Source organism: Camelus ferus, chromosome 14 (assembly GCF_009834535.1).
Source record: "Camelus ferus isolate YT-003-E chromosome 14, BCGSAC_Cfer_1.0, whole genome shotgun sequence".
NCBI classification, from domain to species: domain Eukaryota; kingdom Metazoa; phylum Chordata; class Mammalia; order Artiodactyla; family Camelidae; genus Camelus; species Camelus ferus.
The window spans coordinates 4,985,276-5,004,130 of record NC_045709.1 but is presented as its reverse complement, the minus strand read 5'-3'; the positions used below and the strand labels follow the sequence as shown (position 1 = coordinate 5,004,130).

General features: G+C 39.1%; 1 long non-coding RNA gene and 1 pseudogene across 1 annotated transcript; both read left to right on the top strand.

Moving 5' to 3' along the window:
* Positions 1-253: 253 nt before the first annotated feature.
* On the top strand, positions 254-17,509 carry LOC116668520. The gene is made up of 3 exons (XR_004325626.1): positions 254-822; positions 16,457-16,557; positions 17,028-17,509. It is a non-coding gene; the product is annotated as an uncharacterized LOC116668520 (long non-coding RNA).
* LOC102506961 lies at positions 10,314-11,342 on the top strand (annotated as a pseudogene).
* Positions 17,510-18,855: the final 1,346 nt, after the last annotated feature.

Below are 18,855 nucleotides of genomic sequence, written 5' to 3'. Positions count from 1 at the left end.
GTGGGGCTGAACCCCCTTAAGCAGAAGCTGCTGGCGGCTCCTAGGACAGAGATGGAACCGGATCCGCGCGGGAGCCGAGCTGGAGCCAGAGACCAGGTTAGAACACCTGCTTCCGGTGTCGCAGTTGCCCCGGAAGGGCGCCTAATTGAGACGACGCACTCAGCGAGCAGCTAGTGCTGCCTGCGCTGAGCATGCGCAGACCTCTAGGCCTGGTGAGCGCCTATTGTTTTCCGGGGTGTGGTGGACTTGGCTTCACGCAGGGAACCATCACTTGATTGGAGATGAGCAGCCGGGAGGGCCAGCGTTGTGAGGATTTTTCGCGGCCGCCTCACCTCGGCCTGGAGTGCATCCCCTCGGCTCAGGCCCTTACGCCCAACTAACTGCTCAGTGTGCTCATGTCACCCTCCACCTGGCAGAGGACACATAATGCTGTCCGTCCCGCCTCACGTGTCGGCCCAGTGCCCTAGCTTCCAGGCCCAGATCCCAGCCTTTCACTACGACAGCGGGCCTTGCCATCCCTGCATCTTCCCTCAACTGCCTCCGAGGAGACAGTGACCAACTGCGCAGATGGCGGGGCGCTCGGTGTCCGGTGTTGTAAGCATAACCCGGGTACTGCGCTGCCTGCAGGCGCTGGAAGTGCTGAGGATCACTGCTGCCTCGGCCCTCTCACAGTGGCAGCCTGTTGCTCTGGGATGCCTTCGGAAGCGTTTCTGCAAAATTCAGCAGCGGAGCCGCAGGGCCAACTGTGTAGCTGGCGAGGAGTGGCCCACTGTGAGTAATCTGCAGAACTAAAATCAAGCCTTCTGTGGCTCCAAACCATTGGTAAGTGCCGCTCCCTGCCGTGGCTGAGCCCAGAGGGGCAGGCTGCTGTCAACCATTCTAATCGACTTCTGGGTTCTGGGGCGCCCCACCAGTTGCTGGACTTCACACCTCAAAAAGTATCTGTTGTTTGCCTCTTACCTAACACAGACCTTTGAAATATTTGGAATCGAGGGATGCAGAAAAGTGGAAACTCCTAGAAGTAATATAGGAAGGGATTCGAGGCACCTAGGAAGTGGCCCCTCTCTCTCCATTTATGTGATTTGAAAACGAGGCAGTGACTCCCAGAAATCCATGCTGCAATCCTTAAGAGTTAGAGTTTGACAGTTCAGGATGTTGTGAAGGGCTGGGCTACCAAAATTGATTAAACATCCCACAGCACCGAGGGGGCTGGTATGGTCTGACCTGGGAAAGAAGTGGATTGCCATATTATCTCAAAAATAGATTCATTTGCATTTTTTAGTAATGTAGAGAAAAGCCTGCGATTCTGAAGTATCAGCAAATGAACTATGAACTCTTTTTTAAGGGGCTCTTTGATTGCAATTTATTGGATTACTTTTACTTATTAACCAGGTATCATACTGCTTCTGAATATCCTCTTGTTTTCAGAGCTTGGAGAGTGTCTTGACCTTGTGACTTGTAAGTAAAAAGATGGTTTTGTTTTAACTGGCAAATCATATACTCATCCTGCTTTTTTCCCCACCTCCTCCAAATTAAAAAGGCAAAAGCAAAAACAAAAAAACAAACAAAAAAAAAGTTGTAAGTGTCCATTTTGTGCCTAGAATTGAGGTGTCATAAACTTAGTCATACATACCAAATTGATCATAGACGTTCATAGATACTTAAGGGCAGCTTATTGTTTAGTAATACATTCTTTGGGTCTGATTCCAAATTGTAGAATATATTCTACAGAAAATGGTATTTTAATACGTAAATTGTTTTAATTATCTGGGAAGTGGTCATTGCATTAAACGTTTTGAATTTATGTCAAAGTCAAATCTTTACAGTTCAACAAGATAAAGGAAACCACTTTTGTAGTCTGACAAATTTCCTTAAAAATTTTCTTGAAGTCAGCTTCAGGGTCCACCTTATGTTGTACACGTATAACGTTTTCTAAGCTGTATACTTTGGTTTACTTTGCCTTGGAATCTTAAAAGTCCAGTTCCAACCTCCCCTCTGCCCTTTAATTTACCTTTTCTATTTTGGTTTAACCTGTGTTCTCCCAGCATTTTATAGCAGTGTAAATTTTAGGGGTTTTTTTTTTTTAATGTTTGTTTACTTACTAAACGACATTTTCATGAAAGGGCAGGTAGTCTGCCAAGATTATACAATGTACAACAAAATTAGAAGTAGAAATGTTCTAGGAAAGTATATACCAGCAGCAACTTACAGAACAAATGCTTTGCCTTCTTGAAAGCGGGTTTGGTCCGTATGCTCCAGCAGATTGTTGCATGCAGGCCCATAATTGTCAGATTCCTTTTTTTTTTTAAGAGAAGGCAGAAATCACGGATGTAAATGTAAAATCTTTGCATCTCTAGCAACAAATTGAAGGGGTTGGGGATGGGGACAGGGGTTAAAAAAAAACCACCATGGGCTAGACAAAACCCACTGCAGGCCTGCTGGTCATCAGTTTGCAACATCTGGTATGGACTCTTGTTTTATTATAAAAGGCTGGTAATTTAAAGATCAGCTTCAAAATTAGGAAGTCATCATTTCTTCATTGTAGGATTTAGAGTAACTCGTTGTAATTCTTTGAACAGGTATGCTTATAGTATGCCCTTCTCTGTTTTAAAGATGTAACAGGCCTCTTATTACTCCTTCTCCCAAGGAGTTATGCAAATAAGTGACAGAGGTGTAGGGAAGAACAACAACAACAAAACAATGTGTTTTCCCACATAAAGAGAATAAAAGACAACGTATCATCTCAGCAGATGCAGAAATTTAACATCCTTTCATAAAAAGTAACCCTCTTTGTTAACAAAGAATAGAAGAGAATATTCTTTTATCTATTAAAGGCTACCTATCCAAACCTACAGCAGTCATCACAGTTAATGGTAAATTGTTGAAAGATTTTGCTCAGAGATTTGAAGTGAATCAAAGATGCTTGCTATCACCACTTATATTCATATTTTAATAAAAGTTCTAGCCAGCACAATGAAGCCAGAAAAAGAAATAAATGTATAAGGGTTAGAGAGAAAGAAATAAAACAACCTTTTTCTCTTCCTTTTTCCTTTTTTTTTTTTTAACAGAAAGCAAGATTGTATATGTAGAAGGTTCAAAGTACAATTACAAGCTATTGAAATTATATTTATAAGGTTATAGATTTCAGGGGGTAAATATAGCAATTGTGATGGTTAATTTTGTGTCAACTTGATTGGGCTTAGGGTTGCTAAGATAGCTGATAAAGCATTATTTCAGGGTGTGTCCATAAAGGTATGTCCCAGAGAGGTTAGCATTTAAATCCACAGACTGCTTAAAGATCTCCTTTACCAATAAGGGTGAGCATCATCCATTCCTTTGAGAACCTGAATAGAACAAAAAGGTAGAAAAAGGGCAAATTTGCCCTGTGTTTGAGCTGAGACCTCCACCTTCTTCCCTTCAGTGCTCTTGGCTCTCAGGTTTTTTAATACACACCAGGATTTATGCCATCAGACCCCAGTTCTCAGACCTTCAGACTTAGGCTAAATTAAACCACCAGCTTTCCTGGTTTTCCAGCTTGGAAACAGCAGATCAAAGGACTTGCTGGCTTCCATAACAGTGTGAGCCAATTCCTAAAATATGTCACCTCTTATACGTCTGTATATATCCTATTGGTTCTGTTTATCTGAACCCTGACTAGTACACTAGTCAATCATACATACTTCTTTATACCAGAAAAAAAAAGGAAAATAAAGTTTTATAAGAGATTCATTTGCAGTAACATCCAAGCACATAAAATACCTATGAAGAAAAATGAACAAAAAGATATGCAAGACCTCTATATAGGAAACTATAAAATATTACTGAGGGAATTAAAAAATATGTAAGTAAATGTATGTATATACATGGAGAAACTCAATATTGTCAGATGTCAGTTTCCCTAAGCTGGTATTTCTCTAAACTGATGTATTCATTCACAGCAATCCAAAACAAAATCCCAACGGGTTTTTGCTGCTTTTATTGTGAAAGTTGACAAGGTGATTCTAAATTGTATGAAAATACAAAAGATCAAAAATCAGTATAATCTCAAAGGGCAAAAGTATTAGAATGCCTACTCTACTGGACATCAAATTTTTTAAATTAAGAGAGTATGATATTGGAGCTGGAATAGACAAGCCAATGGAATGGAGTCTAAAGATAACACCCACACACACAAGGATACTTAGTAATAACTACTCATTTCCATTCTTAAGAAATAATTTCTTTCTTGTTTTTTTTTTAAATCCCATGAGAGGATGTTGACTGCTTCTGTTGAGATAATCACACTTTTCTTTTATCCTTTAATGTGGTAAAATAAATATATGTCAATTTGTGGGTTAGTCTTTCTTTACTGTTCTAAGGATATCTGTCTAGTCCAAGATCATGTAGCTGTCATCCATAGATAACTTTGCATGTTATCTTTTATAGATTTATAATCTACAGGTAATTGTTGTGGGGTGGGGGGGTAGTTGTATGGGGGGTGGCTAGGAGTCAAGTTTTATTTTCTATGTATATATCCTACTTTTCTAGCACCGTTTAGCTAACTAAGCAGAGACTTCAGTGGACACACATAGCAAAAACTATAGACTCTACAAAGTTCAGGAAAATCATGAAACAAATGCATGAACAATAACAAATAGCAATAAGGACAAACTAAACGTGAAGTGGAAGGCAAGTCTACTGGCAGTAAATTCTCTCAATTTGTATTGGTCTTCTTATTGCTTCTTCACTTTTGATAAATAATTTCCAGGGTACAAAATCCTAGGATGTTGGGGGTTTTTTCCTCTCAATACTTTAAATATTTCATTCCTCTCACTTTTTGTTTGCATGGTTTCTGAGAAAGAGTCAGATGTAATTCTTATCTTTGTTCCTCTATATGTAAGATATTTTTTTTCTCTGGCTTTCATGGTTTATTCTTTATCTTTGATTTTCTGTAATTTGAAAATTATATGCCTTGTAAGTCACCATTTGGTATGAAAGTTAAAAGATGAAATTATTAAAATAACCATATCTAGAATAATTTAATAGGTATACAATATAAAATATGTAAATTAACTTCAGTAACATAATATGTGGGGCGAGAAGTAAAATTACAGTTTTTGTATGTAACCGAAGTTATCAGCTTAAAATAGGCTCTAATAACATCTGAAATATAAGCTATTTTATGGAAGCCTCACATGGTAACCACAAAGAAAAAATCTTTGGTAGACATGCAAAAGACGAAGAGAAAGGAATCAATAAGTACCACTACAAGAAAATTTTATCAAATTACAAAGAAAGACAGCAAGAGAGAAGAAAAAAACTACAAAACAGTCATAAGACAATGAACAAAAATGGCAATCATAAATCCTTACCTATCAATAATAACTTCAAGTGTAAATATATTAAATCACCAATCTAAGACGTAGAGTGCTCAGTGAATGGGAATACACGATCCAACAATATGCTGCCTACAAGAGACCCACTTTAGCCTTAGAGCCACACAAAGGATGAGTATGAAGGGACGGAAAAAGATAGTCCGTGAAATGGTAACCAAAAGAAATCAAGGGTGGCTATACTTATATCAGATAAAATAGACTTTAAGCCAAAGACTGTAATAAGAGAAGAAAGTCATTCTATAATAATAAAGAGGTCAGTGCATCAAGAAAAATATAACAATTGTAAATATATACAACACTGGAACACCTAGTATTTTAATATTTAATGTTTAATTTAATTAATAACTTAATTAACTAATATTTAAAGCAAACATTAACAGAACTGAAGTGAGTAGTAGGTAGCAATACAATAATAGTAAGGCACTTCAATACCCCATTTCAGCAATGGCTAGATCATCCAGGCAGAAAGTCAGTAAGGAAACAGTGAACTTGAATAACAGTATAGACCAAATAAACCTAATAGACATACACAGAATGTGCACATGGTACATTCTCTAGGGAAGATCCTCTGTTAGGCTACAAAACAAGTCTTAAATTGAATAAAATTGAAAACATAGCAAGTATCTTTTTTGATCACAATGGATGGTATGAAACTAGAAATTAAAGGAGGAAAATTGCAAAAAGTCATAAAAATGTGAAAATTAAACAATACACTCTTGAACAAGTATTGGATCAAAGAAGAAATCAAATAAGAAATAAAAACATACCTTGAGACAAACAATAATGGAAAGATACCAAAACTTATGGGATACAGCAAAAGCAGTTCTCTGAGTGAAGTTTATAGCAATAAACACTTACGTTAATAAAAAAAGAAATCTCTCAAGTAAACAACCTAACATTACATCTCAAGGAACTAAAGAATAAACTAAGCTCAACTTGAGCAGAAGGAAGGAAATAATAAAGATTAGAGCAGAAATAAATGAAATAGAGACTAACAAAACAATAGAAAGTATCAACAAAACTGAGTCAGCTTTTTCAGAAGATAAACATAATTGGCACACCTTTAGCTGGACTAACCAAGAAAAAAGAGAGTGTGTAAATAAATAAAATTATAAATGAAAGGTGAGACATTACAACTGACAGCAGAGAAATACTAAGGATCATAGGAGACTCTTATGAACAATTATACACCAACAAATTAGATTACCTAGAAGAAATAAGTAAATTCCTAGAAACATACAACCTTTTAAGGCTGAATCATGAGGAAATAGAACATCTGAACAGACCAATAATGAATAAGGAGATTGAATGAGTCATCAAAAACCTCCCAACAAAGAAAAGCCTACAAACAGATGGCTTGATTGATGAATCCCACCAAACATTTAAAGAAAAATTAACACCAATCCTCAAAATCTTCCAAAAACTTGAAGAGGAGGGAACACTTCCAAACTCATTTTACAAAGCCAGCATTACCCTCATACCAAAACCAGACAAGGACACCATAAGAAAAGAAAATTACAGATCAATATCCCTGATGAATATAGATTTAAAATCAGCAAAATACTAGCAAACCCAATTCAGTAATACAGTAACAGGATTATAAACCATGATAAAGTGGCAGTTATTCCTGGGATGCTAGGATAGTTCAACATACATAAATCAATAAATGTGATATACCACATTAATCGAATAAAGGGTAAAAATCATATGGTCATCCCAATAGATGCCAAAAGAGCATTTGAAAAAATTCAACATGTTTTCATGATAAAAATCTCTCAGTAAGCTAAGTATAGGAGAAATATACCTCCACATAATAAAGGCCATACATGAAAAGCCCATAGTAACATAACACTCAATAGTAAAAAGCAGTAAGCTTTTCCTTTAAAATTAGGAACAAGACATGTGTGCCTATTCTTACCACTTTTATTCAACATAGTACTGGGAGTACTGGCCAGAATAATTAGGCAAGAAAAATAAATAAAGGTCACTCAAATCAGAAAAGAAGAAGTAAAATTGTCTCTCTTTACCAATGACATGATCTTATATATAGGAAACCCTTAAGACTCCACCAAAACACTGTTAGAACTAATAAACAAATTTAGTAAAGTTGCTAGATCCAAAGTCAACACAAAAATCTGTTGCACTTCTACATACCAACAACAAACTATTTTAAAAAGAAATAAAGCCATTCCATTCACAATAACATCAAAAGGAATAAAAGAGTTAGGAATAAATCTAACTGAAAACTAGGAAACATTGATAAAATTAATTGAAGGAGACACAAATAAATGGGAAGATATCCCATATTCATGGATGGGAAGAATTAATATTGTTAAAATATCAGTACTACCCAAAGTGATCTACAGATTCAAAGCAATATCTATCAAAGTTGCAGTAGCATTTTTCACAAAAACAGAAAAAAGATCCTAAAGTGTGTAGAGAACCGAAGACCCCAAATTGCCAAGGCAATCTTGAGGCAAGGAGATTAAAGTTGGAGGCATCACAATTCCTGATTTTAAAATATATTGCAAAATATATAAAAGCTACAGTAATCAAAACAGTATGGTACTGACATAAAAACAGGCATACAGATTAATGGAACTGAATAGATAGCCCAGAAGTAAATTTACTCCTTTATGGTCATCTGCTCTTTGACAGTGGTTCCAAGAACACGCAATGGGGAAAGGACAGTCTCTTCAATAAATAGTGTTGGGAAAAATGAATATCCACATGCAGAAGAATGAAACTGGACCCTTACCTCACACTGTATACAGAAATCAATTTGAAATGAATTAAAACTTAAATGTAAGACCTGAAACTATAAAAGTACTAGAAGAAAATATAGGGAAAAAAACTACTTTACATTGGTCTGGGCACTGATATTTTGGATATTACCCTAAAAACACAAGCAACAAAAGCTAAAATAGGCAATTGAAATCACATAAATCTAAAAAGCTTCTGCACAGCAAAGAAAACAACAGAGTGAAGGGACAATATATGGAATGGGAGAAAATATTTGCAAATCATATATCTGATAAGGGGTTAATATCTAAGATATATAGGAGAATCAATAGAAAAAAAACCCCACTAAGAACCCAATTTTAAAATGGGCAAAGGATATGAATAGACATTTCTCAAAAGAAGATAAACAAATGATCATTAGGCATAGGAAAAGATACTCAATATCACTATCACAGGGAAATGCAAATCAAAACTACAATGAGATGTCACCTCAACCAATGAGATGTTAGAATGGCTTTATTATCAAGAAAAAAAACCCAAAAGATAGTTAAGTGTTGGTAAGGATATGGAAGAAAGTGAATGTAGTGGGAATGTACACTGTTGCATCCACTAAGGAAAACAGTTTGAGTTTCCTCAAAAACCTAAAAATAGAACCACCATATGATCCAGCAATCCCACTTCTCAGTATATATCCAAAGGAAATGAAATCACTATCTCAAAGCAATATCCGCACTCCCATGTTCATTGCAGCATTATTCACAGTAGCCAAGATTTGGAAATGACCCAAATGTCTGTTGATGGATGAATGGATAAATGTGAATGAATGGAGATATAATATATAAAGATAGAGATATATAGAGATATATAGATACACACACACACACGGGAAATTATTCAGTGATAAAGAAGGAAATCCTGCCATTTGTGACAACATGGATGAACCTGAAGAGCATTACACTAAGTAAAATAAGCCAGACACAGAAAGACAAATACTGCATGAGCTCATCAATATGTGGAATCAAAAAAAGTTGAACTGATAAAAGCAAAGTAGAATGGTAGTTGCTGGGGCATGAGAGAAGGGGGAATGGAGAGATGTCATTCAAAGAGTATCAAGTTCAGTTAGGCAGGATGAATAATTTCTGGAGATACAATAGACAATAATAATACTGTATTGCATACTTGAAATTGCTCAGAATGTAGATCTTAAGTGTTCTCACCACACAGAAAAAGAAAAGTAACTGTGTTGGGTGATGAATGTGTTACTTAAATGGCTGTGGTAATTTGATACATATATCAAAACATCACATTGTATACCTTAAATACATACATTTTTGTCATTTTTGTCAATTATACTTCAGTAAAGCTGGGGGAGAATACAGCTACATTAACAGTGACAAAGCAAGCAGGCAAAAAGAAGAGAAGAGAAAGGAAGAAAGGGAGGGAGAGAGGAAGGAAAGAAGGAAAGGGGAGGGAGGGAAGGAGGAAGGGAGGGAGGAAGATCAATTGGATTAAAAAGCAAGAAGTAAACTCTCTGTTTTCAGATGACATAATCTTATGTATAGAAAATTCTAAGGAATTAACACAAAAAATTTAGAGCTAATAAACACAGCAATAGGATGCAAAATAAATATACAAAAGTAAGTTGTATTTCTGTACACTAGCAATGAACATGAAATGAACTCTGAAAATGAAATTAAGAAAATAATTCCACTTACAACAGTGTCAAAAAGAATAACATACCTAGGTTTAAATGCAACAAAACAAGTACAAGGCTTATACACTGAAAACTACAAAACATCATTGAAAGAAATTTTAAAAGACCTAAATAAATAGAAAGACATCCTGTATGAACAGATTGGAAGATCTAACATTTTTAAGGTGTCAATACTCCCCAAAGTGATGTACACATTCATTGCCATCCCTAACATTCTGTTTCTTTTTTTAAGAAATTTGCAGGCTGATCCTAAAGTTCATATGGAAATTCAAGGAACCCAGAATAGCCAAAACAATCTTGAAAAAGTTGGAGGACTCACATGTTCAGATTTCAGCACTTACTACAAACTCAAAACAGTATAGTACTGGTATAAAGACAGACATATAAATCAATGGAATAGAACTGATAGTCTAGAAATATGTCTACACATTATGCTCAATTAATTTTTTACAAGGATGCCAACACCCTTCGATGGGGAAAAAACAGCCTTTAAGAAGCGGTCAATTAAAAAAAAAAAAAGCAGTCAATTGAATAAACACATGTAAAGAATGGAGTTGGACCTCCACCTCGCACCATATTTTTACTCAAAGTAAATTTACCCCAAGTAGATCAAAGACTTAAATGTAACAGGAAAAAAAAAAAAAACAAACTTAGGTTAAATTTTCATTGCCTTGGATTCATTTCCTAGATATGACACCTGAAGCACAAGCAACCAAAGAAAAAATACATTGGATTTCATCAAAATTAAAGACTTTTGTGCATCAAGAAATTACAAAGACTGTGTCCTAATGGTATCTGTATGATCTCTGATGGTTGACGCATTGGACCTCAGCCAGCCTTGAAGATGACAACAGCACTCAGGCCAACTTTTGAACTGGCAACAGATGAGAGAGGAAAAGGAGAAGGTGATTTGAGCCAATTCTCAAAGCAACATTCAAGTAGAGACCTACCATTTCATACAAAGATATAATATAGACAAACCCCTCAGGATGCTCCTGAAGAGATTTGGAACCATGACTTCAGGAGAATTGGAAGAGAGAGAGAGAGAGTTGCTTCAAGAGAGAAAAATAAGAGATCGTCCAACCCAAGGACATAAAACTCCTCTTCAGTGTCGGAGAAGTCGCTGTTAGACCAGATTCCCCCTGCCAAGCTCAATGCAGATGATCCCCTAACAGATGAGGAAGATGAAGATTTTATAGAGGAGAGTGATGATGGTGGTGATACTGCAGAACTAGGAAAGATCTGAAAAGCAAGCCAGGAAGGGACAAGAGCAAAAAGCTGGAGAAGAAAGGATTTGTATGGCAAACATTCTGAATGGAACCACTCTCCTTAATCTCACTGACCCATCCCAGCCTCAGGCCAACTTGAAAGCTGAAAGAAGATGGGATGATAATGCTGTTTTCAAGAACTGTGCAAAAGGGGTAGATGATCCAAAGAAAGACAAAAGATTTGTAAATGCTATGCTGTGATCTGAATTTCAAAAAATGTTCATGGAGAAATATATTAAATAGCGCAGTTCTTTTGTTCTTAATTATAGACTGTAAAATGTAAACAATCTGACTTTATTTGGGTTAGTTTTTGTTTCTCTTTTCCCCCATCTAAACTGTGAGTAGGCTTTCCTGATTTTAAGTTCCTTAATCTTTTCCTTTATTGATACCTTTTTGGATAAGGACTTGGGAATTCATTTAACCCAATTTCCATCTCTGAATATTTCCAGTCAGATGTTTCCTTTTTAACATGGGAAAGGGAATCTGCTTGTAATAAATATTTTTAAAATCTAAAAAAAAAAGAAATTACAAAGACAAATCACAAAATGGGATAGATATTTGCAAATCATGTATCTGTTCAGAGTCTAGTATCCCGAATATAAAAAGAACCATTACCGGTGAGCAATAAAAAGACGAACAGCCCAGTTTAAAAATGAGAAAGGATATGAATAGACATTTCTCCAAAGAAGATACACAAACGGCGATAGCACATGTGTAGGGGTTTCCATTTAGCCCTATGGAAGTTTTTATTTTGGCCCGTTATTCTAATTTTTAAGTTATTTTAGATTCCTGTGTTACCATCGGATACGCAGGTATCCCTGCCAGTCTCCCATCAGTTTCCAGTTTGATCAGCATACCACCAGTGTCCTCATTCAGATCTTAACAGGCAGAAAGCAAAGCCATATCATATACCACTGTACCTTTCTCCAGGTGAACGGCAGTAGTGCATTGATTAGTGCTCTTTCAATGTTTCTGTATAACAACTAGGCTATGATGTTGTAACAAATTATCCCTCAAATCTCAATGACTCCATACAGCAGAAATTTGATTCTTATGCATGTTGCAGTCCAGTATAGGGCAAATGACTCTCCTGAGCAGTTTGCCTCCAGACAATACCCAGGGAACTGGGCTGCACCTGTGGAATGGCTCTGCTGTGCACTGGGATAAGCAACGGAGAGTGTAAGCGAAGAACCTCACAGGATCTTTTAGGGGCCAGGTCTGAAAGTGACATGTATCACTTCTGCCCACATCCTCTGTGTCATACCAGCCTCAGACTTACTGCTGTACCAAAGTACCCAGGAAGAAGAAACGGTATTCATTAGTACCCATAACTTCGTCAATATAGTAAAACCTCAATCTTCCAAAATTGGCCATGGCAGGAGACTTCGCAAATGGGAAGGGGTGAGTGGACCTTGCAGCCTTGGTCTTTTGCCCTCAGGACTTGCCTTCCTTTGGCGCCCTTTCACTTACATCACTACCACACAAACGTCAGAGGCTGCTGCAGCCATTTAAATGCACCCACCAAAGAGAGACTCACACTTCCCACAGCCTGACAATGTGGAGAAGATGCTCTGCACCAGTGGAGTTACATGAAACAGGCCAGCTCGTTACTTCCACAGCAAAAGAAACTCAGTGATAACTCTACCAACTCACAAATTCTCTCTGCTGAGAATTGCTGCCCCTCCAAGCAACAAAACCTAACATGATCCTATGTTGACTCTCTGTTGCAGGTGGTCCCACATCTGTTCCAAGAAGAAACACTCTTAGATGTCTTGCCCCCAAAGAACTATGAGAATTTTTCCTGATAATCACCTCTTTTATAAAAAGTGACCCCTGAAAGCCCCTCTTTTTTAAGGGAAACTCCAATCCCAGCCCCAGAAGACATGTAGTCTCAACTTCATGGCCTTAATGGGACAACCACAACAGATTACCTACCACATGCTACACCTTAGGGGCAGGTGCGATAGTTCTAGCATAATTCTTTGCTGTGTGGAACTGTCCTTACTACCCTGACATACACCAAACAACTCCTAGCCCTTGTATCTAACAAAAATGACCCCACAATTTTCCAAATGTTTCCTGAGATCTACAATTGAGAATCACTGGGATTTATATATAAATTCATCCAACCCCAACCCTTCAGAGATGTTGATAATTTAGCATTCAATGCCATGCACTTCAAAAGGAAGGAAGGGAGGGAGGCTATTTATTGGGTTTCTTGTGCAAAGAAGGAAACAGTACCACCAAATGTTTTTTTCTCTTATTCCTCCTCCTCTGCTTTCAAGACAAAATAGATTTGCCTGGACATGGATGTGGTCCATGGCCCATGATAAACCATGACTTGATGCTTCTAGACTCCCCCTTTCAGTTCCTTATTCTATAGGGGAAGTCATAGGAGTCACGGCATTGTCTGAACAAAGACCCCCCCACCCCAAATGAGCCTTCTGGGTAAGCCTTCCCCCCCAAACTGAGTCTTCTTACAGAGCACCCTTTCCTATCCATCGCTCCCTGGCCAACTCCTCACTGGCCCATATCCCCCAAGGCCCCTTACTTCAGATACAGGTTGTCCCTTATAAGGTCTTTTCAGAAAACAGGGCTTTATTATTGAATCAGTTGATTTAGTGATTACTAATATTTATTAATTAATTTAGGAACACTGAAGAATTAAATATCCTTGCAGGCAGGGTGTGATGGACCTGTAATAAATGCATCTCTAATTCGTATATTTACCAAAAACACTTCTAAACCCAAAGCATTTTCAATATTTTTACTTTTCTTCTTCTTCCAAGGTGAGATAATCATGATAACCACAGCAATATGCTGAGATACTATGGCACAAAGTACTATGAGGACTGTTTTTTATCTTGCATCAGTCATTTGCTAATCCCTGTGACTGTACCAATGGGCATTATTCCATGAGGCTCTCAAGAGCGACTTCGTCAAATGTCAGGCTGATATCCAGAAGCACTTGTGTGGCATTCTCTTAATCTAGCCAATATATTAACTTCTTCCAAGAACAAATCAAAACAAAAGCCATATCATGAAAGCTTAAAGTTCTTTCAAAGTTGAAAGCACAGAGAAAGGGAAAAAAATTCAACTTGATATGTCTTTCATACGTTCTTGGAAAAATCTTTGTATGACTTTTTCATTGCTATTATCTCTATGGGAAGCAGCACGAAGCAGTGGATAAAGGCTTGTGTTTGGCATCAGGAGACAGCACTGGGCTCTGCCTCATATACCTGGTTGACCTTGGGAAAGTCCTTTAATTCTCTCTCCTTATCTTGAAATGTTAAGAATAATGCTTTCCTTCTAATTAGGATCTAATTAAGAAAACATAATCCCCTTCAAACATTTACAACCGAGGGAATTTAACGCAAGGAACTGCTTAGTCAGGTGATGGAGGCTCTGAGACCCTAGAAGGGATGATGAGGTAAACCAGAGATTTGCGACAGCAGGAAGACGAAAGGGGAAGGAGGCAGAATTCTGGAGTCCAGGCGCAGAAGGCCTGTCTGGTGGAGGGTGGAGCCCCAGAAAGGAAACAGCCACTCACGGCTTAATGGAGAAGCTCCCTCCTCCCACCAGTGCTTCCCATTGGCCAAATCCAGTTGGAAGCCAGCTAATAAGGGAGGGGGGGACATGGCCTGCAGGGCAGGGCCCTGGAGACACAGAGTAGAGCAGAGAGGTGGTGAGAAGTAAGTCTGAGGGCAAACAAAGTACCTTTATAGGGTTACTGTGAGGATTAATATAAACCAGAAATCATACGGGAAAGGCCTTTGTCAATTGTAAAGCTCCATAGAACATGATCAGGTATTGATGTGTGAGATGCACTTCATTGAAAACATCAAGCACATCCTCCCTCCGATCTCCTCTAACACTTCACCTCTCGTTGCCTTCCACTTACTATTTTCTGCCAGTTCTCTTGTTTTTTTTTTTTTTTTAAGCACATGTCACATCTTTCCCTGCATGACTGTGCTCCCCAAGGCCAAGTCCATGGCTGAGTCATCTTCACAACCCTCACCATACATTTCCTGTAGTAGATGTTTAGGAAGTAGCGGAAGAAGGAAGGAAAGCAGGAAGAAAGGAAAGGAAGGAAGGAAAAGAAAAGAAAGAAGGAAAGAATGCAGGAAGGAAAGAAACATCATATCCTGGATCAAACTAACTGGCAGCATAAAAGATGACCTCCCACCTTGGGCATTAATGGCATTGGGGCAGAAACGTCTTCATTCTCGGGAATGACCCAAGTTTTGTAGGATGTTTAGCATCCTTGAGCCTCACCCATTAAGGGCTGCTAGTCCTCTCTAGTCATGACAGACACATTTCAAACTGCCCCTAGGAGATGACTGAGACCCACTCTCAGCTAAAGGTGCTGAAACATCCCCATCAGGCCTGGCCTTAAGACAAGCTTAGGCATCTCTTCCCCCATGGTCCCAACCCATTACACCTCCCTTTGAACTTATATTTGATTTTATGATAGAATTATTCATTGTCATGTCTGTTGAGAGACAGAATAAATAAAGTGTAAATGTTCTCAATCAATACTCATTACCTACATGCACCTGTCGACTGAAAAATAGTGCACAACGTGAGAGTTGTGAGTTAAGTTTTATTTGGGGCCTAATGAGGACTACAGGCCAGGAGACAGCCTCTCAGATAGCTCTGAGGAGCTGCTCCAAAGAGGTAGGGGGGAGGTCAGTATATATGTGATTGTAGTGAGGGGGAAATATGCACAATCAGGCACACATTTTGGCAGACGGTTGCTGCTAGTCATAAGGAGCAAGTGTCTCTGGTAATGATTTTAGTGCTTTTCTAGTTGTGAGAAAATGGAAGAAGTTGGGTTCATAAAATTTTCTGAAGATCTCTATCTGAAGACCTGTTCTGCCAGTTTTTCCTAGAGCACAGAGAACCTCCTTCTGATCTGCACCCTGATCTCCTTTGAGGGTTTGTTGAAGGTCAGTGAATGCAGTGGCTAACAGATTCGTTCTTGTAGAACCAGATGGTGGGCGACAATTTTTAGTTGGCACAACACAAGAGACATAAAGTCATCCAAAGGAAGTTAGGGGAGGTGAGTGTTGTTGTGGGGAATCATTCAGTTCAGAAAAATCGAATTCCTTTGTCCTGTTGGGACAGGGCCATTCATTTATTCAATCAACAACCTGTTACTTCATTAATATATGCCAGGCACTATGTTAGATGCCTGGAGATAAATAGGACACAGTGCCTGCCTGGAGTTTAAGATCCAGTGATGGAGACTGAGAAGTGATCGGCCAGTTACAATGTTGAATGTGTGTTGGAGGCCATGATGGTGGCAAAGAGCTCTAGGGACATGCCTGACAAGTCATTGTGTTTCATTCCTGCAGCTATTCAGGGACACTGAAAAAGCCCGGGCAATGACTATTCCAAGTCGTAGGCTTCCAGCCACTTCCCATGCCAGTCATGACCCTTGGACAGAGAGAAGCTGGTAAGTTGCCTGAGGTCATGGTGATAAGTTACAACCACAGCTTAAATTCAAGTCCTTGAACTCTGGAACCCAGAAATAAGCAGGCAGCTGGTGCCAAAGCACAATCCATTTTATGACTTGACACAATGATCCTTGTTTGTCTTCTCCACTTGGCCAGCTGAAACATTAGCCTCTCTGCTGCTTAATGACACAGTTATTATTGTTGCTTTCCAAAATGAAGCATCACATGGATATACAGACGTGTGTGGAAAGTATTTATGGCCTCTCCCAATGAAACACGTGTCAAGGCAAGCTCTTCCGCTGAATGAATTCACTTATAAGTGTCACGTCACCCACCAATTGTTAAGAAATAAGGGTCCAGGAATGGCAACATGACCCTATAAAGATGTATAAAATGCACACTGTGAATTAGTCCTTGAAGATGAAAGGCTGTGTGCTGGGAAGTACTTAAACCTTTGTTCAAATTTCAGATTCCTCCTGCTTGAACTGTGGATGCTGAGTGTGATTCATCAGGGCCTCGCTCTCGTTCTGGCTTCAGACATGCTGAGAAATGACCCAGTAATCCCAGAGGAAGATGAGCCCATCCGTTCTCTGAATTTTCAGAAACTCAATACGTGTATCCACGAAGAGAACAAGGTTATAATAGCTCCTCGTGGTGGCTCATGGTGTCAGGAGTTTCCAGCACAGGACTTGGGATCAATAGACACTGTATCAGTGACTTTGTCTGTAGATTGACCTGGGGCCCCGTCCCTCCTGGAGCTTTGTGTGGGCGCAGAGCCCACACAAAACCACGGGCTTTGTGCATGTGTGCACGTGTGTTCATGGGTACTTGTGTGTGTCCCTTCTCTGCTATGAAGCCCTTATTTATAAACCCTCTAGAAATAAACAGATAAGGAAATTCATCCAAATGAGATAATAAGGAATTTGAAAGTTCTCTGTAAACTGTAAAACACATGCTGATGAGAATTGTTAGTTGTCATTTTATTATTAGTGCCCATTTAAGTCTTTACTTATCACAATTAGTTATCATCACCCACATATAAAGGGGAGAATTTTTGTTACTTAGCAGCAACTTGAGTTCCTCTGAGGACAAAAGAGCTATCTTTGTTCAAGAAAATACCTTCCTGGGAATATTTGGTGCAGAAGCAAAGCCTCAAGGTCTCTGTCATAAGCAGACAGAGGAACAAAGGTAAGGAAAGAGTCAATCTGAAAAGAGAGATGGGGAGATGGCTGAAGGCTGGGGACTGTGGCGCTCAAAGAACTTTTAAGAACTGTCTGTCTTATATTTTAACCTAAGTTGTGTAGCACTGCATTATAAATCTCCTTCATTGCCCAGCAAATTCAGAAAGCTTCTTGCATACCCAGCCTTAGAGATCGAGGTATGCAGTCAAAAAAGGAGGGCGGCACTGAGCATGGGGTGACAGTGTAGAAAACCAGAGAGGATGGGATGGCAAGGCAGTCCTTGGAACTGGCCACTTAGCTGCAGCAGAAATTCAGAGCCATGGTTGCTGGAAGAAATGGACCAGAGCCAACAGTAACACTGTAGGTCTGGCCCTGTTCTTAATGCTTTACTTGCAATAATTCATTGACTCATCACCCCAAATTTATAAAAATATTGTTATGCCTATTTCACAGACAAAGAAACAGAGGAGTTAAGTTACCTGCACAAGATCACACAGTGAGTCAAATGAGTGCCCAGATGGGACGTGGGCAGATGGACTCTCAGGCCCATATTTTTGTTCACTGTTCTCTGAAGCCAATGTCATTTGAATCTCAAAAAGCACTAGGATCCCAGCTGACATCTGGTCTGCAAAATTCTTGTGATGAACAGTTTTCAAACTAATGGATTCGGGGGCCAGGCCAAGTTTTGATGGTGGTGTGAATCTGCTGGCACTCGTGAAAACCGGATGTCAAGTCGGGGCTCACAAACAAGCCCCAGCAGCCCATGGAGGTGAGAGCCCATTGGGATGGCCTTTACAAGAAGGTAATGCATCATTCCCACTTCTTGGAGCCAGACCAGCACTGGCCAGAGTATGAGGAGGAAACAGAGGAACTGCCTGTGGTCCAGGAAAGGTACAGACCAGATCCAGATAACTCCTAAGGGAGCCTGTTTAAGTTTACGTTAACCTCCATGATCCAGGCAGTGTTCACATGTAGAATCCCTTTTCTTGGCTTGGAATGATGGTCTTGGGAAAGCTGAGTTATGGGTCCTCAGAACCAGAGTGGTTGGTGGGGGCCTCTGCATGTGCTCCAAGGCACCAGGGAGCAGGGCTCAGTGCTCCCAGTGCTTCCAGCTCC